This window comes from Equus quagga, chromosome 14 (genome assembly GCF_021613505.1).
Source record: "Equus quagga isolate Etosha38 chromosome 14, UCLA_HA_Equagga_1.0, whole genome shotgun sequence".
NCBI classification, from domain to species: Eukaryota; Metazoa; Chordata; class Mammalia; order Perissodactyla; family Equidae; genus Equus; species Equus quagga.
The window spans coordinates 77,512,365-77,524,435 of NC_060280.1; the positions used below are offsets into that span (position 1 = coordinate 77,512,365).

The window sequence follows — 12,071 nt, forward strand, 5'->3', positions numbered from 1 at the left end:
GGGGCCAGCCCCTATCCACTAATCTTTTGTTGATTAGATATCTGGGTTGTTTCCAGTTTGGCTGGAATGAACATTCATGTATGACTTTTCGTAGGGACATAGGCTTTATTTCTCTTGATAAACACCTAGAAGTGGAATGGCTAGTCATGTAGCAGGTATGTTTAACTTAAGAAACTGACAACTGTTTTCCAAACTGGTTGTTGCATCTTACATTCCCACTAGCGCTGTGTGAGAGTTCCCATTCCTCCACAGCCTTCACATTCTGGTAAGTATGTAGCAACACCTCATTGTCATTTTAATTTGCATTTCTCTATTGACTATTGACACATCTCTTGAAGTGTTTATTTGCCATATACCTTTTTGGTGGAGTATCTGTTCTGCTCTCTCTGCTATTTCCTAAACAGAGTTCTGTTTTCTTACTTGAGTTTTGAGAGTTCTTTTTATGTACTGAATACAAGTCCTTTATCAGATATAAAAGCATTACAAATATTTTTTCCCAGTCTGTGGCTTCTCTTTTTATTCTCTTATGAGTAATGTCTTTGAAAGAACAGAAGTTTTAAATTTCAATGAAATTCAATTCATTATTTTATGAATTGCTGCTCTTTTGATGTTGTATGTAAGAAATCTTTATCTAACCCAAAGTCACAAAAGTTTCTATGCTTTCTTCTAGAAGCTTTATAGTTTAAGTTTTATGCTTGGGTAGATCTGTTTTAAGTTTTGCAGATGGTACAAGAAATAAATCAAAGGTTTTTTTGGCAGCATATGGCTATCCAATTGTTCCAGTACCATTTGTAAAAGAGACCATGTCTTCTTTACTGAATTGACTTTGAACATCTGTTGAAAATCAGTTGTCCATGTATTTATGGGTCTATTTCTGGACTCTATTCTGTTCACTGATCTACTTGTCTATCTTTCCACTAATACTACACTCTCTTGATATTGTAGCTTTATAAGTAGTTTTCAAATCAATTACTCTTAGTTCCTCAATTTTGTTCTTCTTTTTCAAATATGTTTCAGCTGTTCTATGCTAGGTCCACTGCGTTTCCATATGAATTGTTTCATCTGCTTATCAATTTCTACAAAAAGCTGTGCTAATATTTTAACTGGAATCAATTTAGGAAGAAATAACATATTAGCAGTATAAAGACTTCCAACCCATACACAGGGTATATCTCTTACTTTTTTGGATCTTCTTTAATTTCTCTCAGAAATGCTTTGTAGTTTTCAGTACACAGATCTTTCATATCTGTTTTCAGATATATCCCTAAGTATTTCATATTTTTGACGCTATTGTATATGAGTTTTATTATGTTTTATGACTGATGTTAATGCTCCTAGACTGTGGACTACATTTAGAGTAACAAGATTTTCATACAGTTGTCCTAAGCCTTTATATTTTAAATATATATTGTGTATTTTAAATACACAAATTACTTTTATTTCTCCTTTATATTACATGCAAAAACTTAAATTGACTTTGAAATTGCACATGTTTGTATGTAATTACATCATTTATAAATTTCATTTCAGAACCATAAGGAAGGATTTTAGGAAATATTTATAATAATTTATATTTATGGGTATAGGGTTTGAGGAGGTTAAGAACTACTCCTCTAAACCATTTTGTCAATAATTACCATGAAACTGAATGTTTAAGCATCATTTGGTAGGACTTATTCTGATGTTATAAATTAACAAAAGGCTATCAAGGAACAAACTTATCTCTAAACATCAACGGAAGTTGCCAATGGCACTAATAAGACAAATAAAAACAGGAACAAGAAATACAGAAAATAATTTAAGATAATTTACACATTTTTGTGATCCAAGGGGGAAAACATACAAAATTGGAACTCACCAAGCGTGTGTTCTGGTTCTGGCTATACCATTACTTAACGTCTTTGTGAATCAGAACAATTTATCTAAATTCCTTTGCCTCCAGATTTCCATAATTTTAAAATGAAAGTTTAGGACCAGATGATCCACTATCATCTTTTCTAGTATAGAAATCTATGATTCATACAAGTAGACACGTGGAACCCACTACTGGTTCACATTAAACTACTACTACGATCTGTTCTTTGCCCAGAATGCCTAGGTTTCACTCTAAACTCGGACACTATCGAGCAGAATCCAGTGGAATAACAACAGGCTACTTGTGTAACCCCTCTGTGCTTCAGCTCCCTCATCAGTAACACAGGGATAGTAACAACACCTTCTTCACAGAGTTGTCAGAATCAAAGGTTAATGGACAGCACTCAGACTAGCACACACGAGAAGCCCTCAAGACGTATTACAATTACTTTTATTTGTAGTTGTCACATACTCCCTCTTCCCTTGAAATTATGTACCATTCCAAATGAAAAATTATAGTATATGATTTCCCATTACTTAACTGGAGAGGAAATATTTTGCTCTATTTAATTCTAAGTAATGAAAAGGTGCATCTTCGGATTCCATACATAAATGTGACTGTCTTTATATAAATAAGCAGGTAGACTGCCTTCCTTGATTAAAGCACTACAAGGGACAAGGCTTCCGAACAGCTTCCCTTTTGGATAAAGAATACTTTTGTGAAAATAAGCTATTTGGATCCACACTAAACTCCTGAGGTAAGGAAATTTTTATTGTCCAAGAATTGCTTCTCTGACATTTGTGCACAAAACCACTCACATGGACATTCTGGCATAACTATGAAAAATAAAACAGCAGATCCTTGATCATCTTGTGGAGAACCAAGAGAACATGAGCTGTATAAAGTTCTGTCAATCTCTATATGGTATTTGGTCCATTAGATTAACTGTATCTCAAATGTGTTTTAAGGAAGATTTTCGGGGAAGGGGTGGGGGGTGGGGGTGGAAGAGAACACCTGCTAAACTGTGTTTCATTTCTTCCTTTATCTGTGCACAGGACACACAATGTGGGCCGGATCAGTGGTGCTACATTTTGTGCTCAATAATCATCTGAGGAACTTGACAAAATTCAGATTCCTGTCCCCATCCCCTGAGACTCTGATTAGTAATACCTAGTTTTCACATGTCTTTCTAGTCATTCTGATGCTAGTGGCTCCCAGATGAAATTGAGAAATATTGCACTAAGAAATAATCCTCAAAGATATTAACATTTTATATTTGTGTTATGCCTTTTACCTAAGCAAAAAAGGCTTTCCAGACACTTCATCACACATCTCCAACAATGGTCTAAAAGACAGGCACAAAAGCTAATGCCATTTAGTTTTAAAAAGTAGGAAAAAAAACACTAAGGTTTTTTTTTTTTTTGCTAAAGTACATTATATGATAAAACACCTCAAAAAACAAAGGTAAAAGATTCAATACACTCTTTAGAAGACAAATAAAACACAGATTTCAGAATTTCAAATTACTATAGTTAATATAATTTCACACTTCCTACTCCTCGAAGTTTAAGAAAAGAAACAGAGTCATGGTATAATTTAAACACACGGATGAACTAATCCTTCTGTTCCCACACCTAAATTATGGTCTAGGCTAAAACAACACATAGACTAGAACTTGGCAAAATGCTGATCTTCCTCAACCACCAGCTGATTGGCAGGGTTTACCTCCAGCACAGAGTAAGCACTGTTTCTAGAAGAGTGGTCTGAGGAACACCTGGGCCAGAATCGTGTGGATAAAAAGATAGCCTTACATCCCATCTCACAGCAACAGAGACAGAATTTTTAGGCTTAGGTCCTGAGATTTTATATTTTAACATGTTCCCCTGGTGAGTCTTAAATACTCTGAAGTTTGAGAATCAGTGGTGAAGGGAGAGTAGACAGGATTATTGATAACAGAAGAATGAAGAGAGCAGTGCAGCACCCTTACGTATATTAGTAAGTGCTCTTCCTTGGACTGACTTTCTTTGCAAATGAAGACAACAGTGCAATACCACTACACACTAAAAAGAACAGCTAAATCAGAAACACCTGAGAAGTATCAAATGCTGGTGAGAACGCAGAGCAGCATCACTGCTGGTGGGAATGCAAAATGGTACAATCACTTTGAAAGGCAGTTTGGTGGTTCTGATGAGCCTAAACATAGGCTTACCATATGATCCAGCAATTGTGCTCCTTGGCATTCACCTAAAGGAGCTGAAAACTTCTATCAACAGAAAAACCTGCACGTGGATGTTTATTAGCAGCTTTATTCATAATTGCCAAAATCCAGGAGCAACCAAGATGTCCTTTAATATGTAAACTGTGGCACATCCATAACAATGAATATTAGATAGCGATAAAAGAACTATCAAACCATGAAAAGACATGGAGGAACCTTAAGTCTGCTAAGTGAAAAAAGCTAGTTTGAAAAGGCTACACACTGTATGTTTCTAACTACATGATGATGTTTTGGAAAAGGCAAAACTATGGAGGCAGTAAATGATCAGCGGTTGCCAGGGGTTACAGAGAGACAGGGATGAACAGATGGAGCACAGGGGATTTTTCGGGCAGTGAAACTATTCTGTATAAAGCTATGATGGTGGATACATGTCATTATGCATTTGTTAAAATCCACAGAATTACACATCACAAAGAGAGAACTTTAATGTAAACAAGGGACTATAGTTAATAACAATGTATGAATACTGGTTCATTAACTATAAAAAAAAGCAAGTCCAAAAATTACTGCAATCGTGGAGTAGGATGTGAAACTGACACAGTCCTTTTATTCACATGATTCTGGCCAGGTGTTCCTCAGACCACTCTTCCAGAAACTGTGCTTACTCTGTAGGTAAACTCTGTGAATCAGCTAGTGGTTAATTAAGATCAGTATTGTGCCAATTCTAGTCAATGAATTATAAAGCAAGATGTAAATAATAGGAGAAAGTGTGTATGCATCGGGGGGATTATATGAAACACGATGTACTATCCGCTCAATCATTCTGTAAATTTGTACTAACAAATAATGTCTAGTAATTATTTTTTTAAATAAAGCAAAATCACAACCAGCGACTGCACACCATCTGTTCACAGTAATATAAAGGAAAGGCTCCCACACTGAAACCTATACCTTGGTCATAGCTTGACAGTTGGCTGGAAAGGAGACAACAAACACACATGTGACTGTGACAAAAGAAAAAGTGGAGTCTGTGCAACATGTCCTAATCACATCCAGTTGAGCAGACCTGCAAGTGGAGACACACACGGGGCCCACATACCAAGATTACGTTTCCAGAAAGCTTTCCAGAAGTGCTCAGAGCATGACACCTCAGAGGTGGGAAGCAGTGACTCACATCCTTGATCCTCCTCCATGCTCTCTCCTGAGAGTGGTCAGCTCTAAATGGTCTTGATCCCCAGGAAGACCACTGTCCAAGCTACTCCACGGATAAGCCAGGCCCTCATCTCTTCCTATACTTTTAGGGAAGATAGGCTTCCCACCTCTATCCTTCTTCCTTCATGGTCCACTGATAAAGCTCAGTTTATAGAGTCCATCTGTGTGACCAGGACCAAACTGGCCAACCAAGGTGCACATTATCCCATATATGGCCAGTGTGCCCAGGTCATCTGGACATCCTCTCCTCAAAAGACTCACAAAACTCTGCATTCCAAAGTCACCTCCTCCTGGAATCCCGCCTAGACCTCCTATGGAATACTGCTGGGCTATGAACCTCGCACTCACCTGAGAGGCCCTGAGGAGAACACTGAGGCCTACTTGTCCTCCTTGTCCTACCCCTGGGCATGGTGCTCAATGCCCAGAGGGCCTTCTGCCATGAACGAAATGAAGGCCTGATACTAGCCTATGAGCATGAGATGGGCCCATTCTCAGATGCTGCCCAGCCTCCTCACTGCCTGGGGACAGCAAGAGGGCACAGGACACTACAGAGCAGTCATTCCCAGGGCTCCTGCTTCTGAAGGCCCTCAAGCTGTAAGCAATCATAGCTAACGCCCCTAAGCTCTGCCTGTCCTTGGCCTAGGGGCCAGCTTGGCTCAGGTAGGGCCTTGCTCCTCATCAAGTCTGTGTGAGAGAGTCCCTGAAGGGCCTTCTAGGCAGCCCTAAAGGTGGTCCCATCCACCTAAACATCCAGGACTGTTTGTTACCTGTTATGTGCTGAATTCTATCTCCCCAAAATTCATCCGTTGAAGCCCTAACCCCCCGTATTTCAGAATGTGACTGTATTTGGAGATAAGTGCTTTAAAGAGGTAATTAGGATTAAAAGACGTCATACAGCTGTGCCTATTCTAGTCTGACTGGTGCTCTTATAAGAAGAGGAGATCAGGACGCAGGGACAGAGATACCCGGGATGTGTTCACACAGAGGAAAGAGCATGTGAGGACACATTGGGAAGGCAGCCATCCACAAGCCAAGTAGAGGCCTTGGAAGAAACCAATCCTGGCAACACCTTGATCTTGGACTTCCAGCCTCCAGAATGGTGAGAAAGTAAGTTTCTGTTGTTTTAAGTTATCCAATCTTTAGTATTTCGTTATGGCAGCCCTAGCAAACTAAAACAGCACCTAATAGACAAATGAAAGAAAAGATGAACCTCAGAAACAGCAATACTCGATAACAGAAGAAGATCTCACAAAAATATATATACACGATTATTATTCACATTCTGAATTTCTATCACTTATCTAGACCAGAATATACGAAGTACCAAGAATTCAGACATAATTACATTAGAAAAATAAAGTTATCTGAATATCATCCTTCTAAAAGGAGTCACATAAAAAATGTTGTTGGGAGTAATACATCTGACAAAGGCTTGATATCCATAATATATAAAGAACTCACATAACTCAACAACAACAAAAAATCAAACAACCCAATCAAAAAATGGGCAGGAGACATGAACAGACATTTCTCCAAAGAAGATATACAGTTGGCCAATAGGCACATGAAAAGATGTTCATCATCGTTGTGCATCAGGGAAACGCAAATCAGAACTACACTAAGATATTACCTTACACCCATTAGAATGACAAAAATAACTAAAACAAATCGTAACAAATGTTGGAGAGGTTGTGGAGAAAAAGGAACCCTCATACACTGCTGGTGGGAATGCAAACTGGTGCAGCCACTATAGAAAACAGTATGGAGATTCCTCAAAAAATTAAAAATAGAACTACCATACAATCCAGCTATCCCACTACTGGGTATCTATCCAAAGAACCTGAAATCAGCAATTCCAAAAATCCCATGCACCTCTATGTTCATTGCAGCATTATTTACAATAGCCAAGACGTGGAAGCAACCTAAGTGCCCATCAACAGATGATTGGATAAAGAAGATGTGGTATATATATACAATGGAATACTACTCAGCCATAAAAAAAGAACAAAATCGTCCCATTTGCAACAACATGGATGGACCTTGAGGGAATTATGTTAAGTGAAATAAGCCAGATAGAGAAGGACAATCTCTGTACGACTCCACTCACACGAGGAATTTAAACATGTGGACAAAGAGAACAGATTAGTGACTACCAGGGGAAAGGTGGGGTGGAGGGTGGGCACAAAGGGTGAAGGGGTACACCTACAACAGGACTGACAGACAATAATGTACAACTGAAATTTCACAAGATTGTAACCTATCATTAACTCAATTAAAAAAAAAGTAGCAGTCAGGGAATTGGTAACTCAGGTTTGAAATACTCTGGGGAAAGCAATCAGGAATTATGCCTTATCAAAAACTGACAACAGGTCAATAAACTAATTTCTGTAAAAAAAAAAAAAAAATTGTTGTTGGGGCCAGCCTGGTGGAGCACCGGTTAAGTTCGCACACTCCACTTCCATGGCCCGGGGTTCGCTGGGCCCGGACCTACACACTGCTTGTCAAACCATGCTGTGGCAGGCATCCCACAAATAAAGTAGAGGAAGATGGGCATGGGTGTTAGCTCAGGGCCAGTCTTCCTCAGCAAAAAGAGGAAGATTGGTGGCCGATGTTAGCTCAGGGCTAATCTGCCTCAAAACAAAAAAAAGGAAAAAAAAAAAAGTTCTCATAAGAACAAGTTTCTCTAATACTTTTAGAGTAACTGGTTTTTAAAAATTAAAATTACAGGGTTCCAGCCCCATGGCCGAGTGGTTAAAGTTCAGCATGCTCTGCTTTGGCAGCTCAGGTTCATGGGTTCATATCCCGGGCACAGCCCTACTCTACTCATCAGCCATGCTGTGGAGGCATCCCACATGCAAAACAAAGGAAGACTGGCACAGAATTTAGCTCAGGACTAATCTTCCTCAAGCAAAAGAACAGGAAGATTAGTAATGGATATTAGCTCAGGGCAAATCTTCCTCATCAAAATAAACAAACAAATAAATAAAATTATAAAATGGCCTTTGCTGTAACATATCCACTACATAAAGTAAGGTTTACTAGTAACCTAAACTAGCGGTTTTCTAGTGGTGCTGCTTATACACAGCTATAGTAAGGACCATCAGAGATGCTGCAAGAGGCCTAAGGGAGATCGACTAAGCATGCTTTCTGGGAGCACATGGCCCAGGGGGCCCAATTTAAACTAACTAGGGCAGCTCCACTGTTACCTTTTCTCACATTGAGATTCTGTGTAAGATCCTGTTTGATTAACAATTCCACTGGGTTTTAAAAAATTATGAAAACCAATGGACTAAGCCATTATTCCAGTTATTTCCAACTTAAAAATCTGGATATTAAAGGGATCTGATCTACAGTTATTATATGCATGGAATAATTATGATAATCTTTCTCTCTCAACAGAGTATTTGGGAAAGCAGGGGAATATGCTCACAATTTTAAAATGCCTAACAAGGGCAGAGAACATCACAAAGAGTCTGAAGAGGAGTTTTTCCCCAGATACGATCTATAAAACATCACATAAAAACATAACACACGGCAACAGCAATGTTTCCACCAGTAAATCTGTATGCTTTGGAGTCCACAGCTGGTTAATCTTTACAACATTTCTTGCTGGGAAAGAAAGATGTTTCTTTCTATCGGGCAGAAAGCTGACGTGGAGAAACGTAATATGAGAGTAAATGTAGAAATCACGCTCTGCAGACAATGTGATGGAGCAGACTTCAACTTGAGTCCCTATTCCATCACTTACTGATTTGGCGTCTTGGGTGTTTATTAACCCTCTCAAAACTGTTTCCTCTCCCTAAAATGAGGACTAATAACTACCTTCAAGCTTCCTGAAAATTAAAGAAAACATCGTGTATAAGATGCCAAGCAACACTTGGCACATAACAGGTGCTAAATACGCCTTCCCATTCACACCTTGCCCTGTGATAAACCATGAGGTGTTCCGTACTAGTGTCCAGGAACAAGGAAAAGTGAACCGAGCAGATTCTCTCCTTAAAGTACTGATTCCTTTTTAAATGAATTTTTGATAGTGACATTTAATGACCTGCTCCTGGTGCTATGGGCACCCCCATACTCCCAAATTAACTTGTCTTCTCACAAGCATACTCTAACATTATCTAAACACACAAGATTGCCTTTGCAAGACCCATCAGGATGAAAAATGGCATTCCTATAGGAGAAACCTTCATTATCAATTACAAATCAATCCTTGAAGTTTAAAAACCTGTTTTCATTTTAAATAATCTGTTTTGGCAATAAATTAGTTTTTAACTAGTTAATTTATACTAACTTTTAAAAGAATTAGTTTGTTTAGGCAATATGTAATTTGTATAACACTAAATAAAACAGTTATGAAGATAAATCCATACCTTGTACAGAATCAACATTCAATAAATACTTGTTACATGAAAGAAAGGAAAACCTGCTACCATTTTTACATCACAGAAGTAAAATGCTGAGGAGAGGTTTTGGAAGATGGTTGTGTAGGAGGATCCAGAACTCGCCTCCTCCCACGGACACAATAAACCTACAACTACTGTGGAACAGTTTCCTCTGAGGGAGATCTGCAAATCAAATGAGAAGAATCTCCACAACAAGGGACAACACAGGGGGGTGGAAGAGGCAGAGATACGGTCCTGCTGAGGCAAAAAACATGTCATAGCTGCGGCACCTCACGGTCGGGAAGGATCTCAAAGATTCGGAGCTCCACCTGGAGAGGCCAGGGATTCAAACTGCACATTAGGCATCACAGTGCTCAGATCCAGAACAAGAGAGATGAGACTCCAAAACACCTGGATTTGAAAATCAAGGAGAATATTCCCAGGAAAACGACACACCTTCAGAGAAAGGAAAACCTGGTCTTAAAGGGACCATGCACAAACCAACTCGACCCAGAAACCAGCATAAAAACACCAGATAGAAAAGTGCATAGTCCACTGGTGAAAGATACTCAATTATTAAACTCAAAGCCCATCCTGGAGAAGCAAGAGGCAGCTGGGCCCACTCCCCCCGAGGGACTGAGATGTTGCCAGTAGCCATTTTTATGACCTAGCTTAGCCGTGCCAACACAGACGCTGGCCAGCACATTTTATAATCCTTCCTCAGGCCTGTTAACATAGGGGGTTGCCCGGCACACTACACCACCCAGGCAAAGGAGCCCAGTCAGGCAGCACAGGCAACCAGTCTCAGGGACCAGCCCCATCACCAGTGAGCCCACAGCAAACTTGTACTTCAGGGCCTTGCAACCAGCCACACAGGGATCTGCCCTGACCACCAACATGCCTTAAATGGTGGTATGCTGCTGTGCTGGAGACCTTCCCTGCCCACCAGCACACCTGTGGCAGTTGCATGCTGCCAGGAAGCATAGCCCTTCTGCACCAGGGGCCTGCCCCGCCCACCAGTATGCCCAAGGCAGTTACATAATGCTGGGTTACATAGACAGGCCACACCAAAGGCTCACCCTGCTCAAGAGTGAGCTAGCAGCAGCTGGAACACCAGGCACACACCCAGGTGCATTGGGGATCTGGTCTGCTCACTGGTGAGCTAGCAGAAGTTGCAGGCTTTGTAGCTAGCTGCACCAGGGGCCTGGCCCACCCACCAGTGAGCTAGCAGCAGCAGCAAGCCACACAGCCAGCCATACCAGGGGCCTGCAGCAGTTGTGTGCCCCAAGGCCTAGCAACCAGCCACACTGGGGTCCTGCCCCACCCACCAGTGAGCTCACAGCAGTTGTGTGCCTCTAGACTCCATATCCAGAAACATTAGGAGCCTACTCTACCTACCCTCACGGCAAAAGCAGCACACACAGGGGACAGCCATGGAGCATTTGGCACAAGCAATGAGAGTGGAGCATGCTTCTGGGCCCCATAAGATATCTTCCATATAAGGCCACATTTCCAAGATTGGGAAATGTAGCTGATGTACCTAATACATAGAGATAAGTACAGATTGGTAGAAAAAATGAGGAAACAGAGGAATAGGCTCCAAATAAAAGAATAGGACAAATCCCCAGAAAAAGAACTGAATCAAACAGAGATAAACAATCTAACTAATCAAGAATACAAAGTAACAGTCATAAGAATGCTCACTGAACTCGGGACAAGAACTGATTAACACAGTGAGAACTTCAACAAAGAACTAGAAAATATAAAAAAGAATCAATAAGAGCTGAAGAATCTAACAACTGAAATGAAAAGATTCACTAGAGGGAATCAACAGCAGAGCAGATGACACAGAAGAATGGATCAGCGACCCAAACGACAGAGTAGAGAAAAATCACCCAAACTGAGTAGAAAATGGGGACAATTTAAGGGACCTCTGAGAAAACATCAAGCATACTATATTGACATTATAGGTGTCCCAAAAGGAAAACAAGAGACAAAGGGGCAGAGAATTTATTTGAAGAAATAATAGCTGAAAACTTCCCTAACCTGGGGAAGGAAATAAACACCCAGGTACAGGAGGCATAAAGAGTACCAAACAAAATGAACCCAAAGAGGCCCACACCAAGACACATTACAGCTAAAATGTCAAGAAATAAAGATAAAGAGAGAATTTTAAAAGCTTCAAGAGAAAAGCAACAAGGGAAACCTTGTAAGGCTCTCAGCTGATGACTTACAGGCTTGAAGGGAGAGGCACGATATACTTAAAAGTGCTGAAAAGAAAAAAATCTACAACCAAGAACACTCTACTTGGCAAACTTACCATTCAGAATGGAAGGAGAGATAAAGAGTTTTCCAGACAAGATAAAACTAAAGGAATTCATCAATACCGAACAGATGTTAC

The 12,071-nt window shown here is 40.1% G+C and overlaps 1 protein-coding gene across 2 annotated transcripts in view; it reads right to left on the reverse strand.

Annotated features, from left to right (window-relative positions):
- The window catches only part of ARHGAP32 (Rho GTPase activating protein 32), a 320,326-nt gene that overhangs the window by 80,468 nt on the left and 227,787 nt on the right, over window positions 1-12,071 (reverse strand). The window lies entirely within an intron of this gene.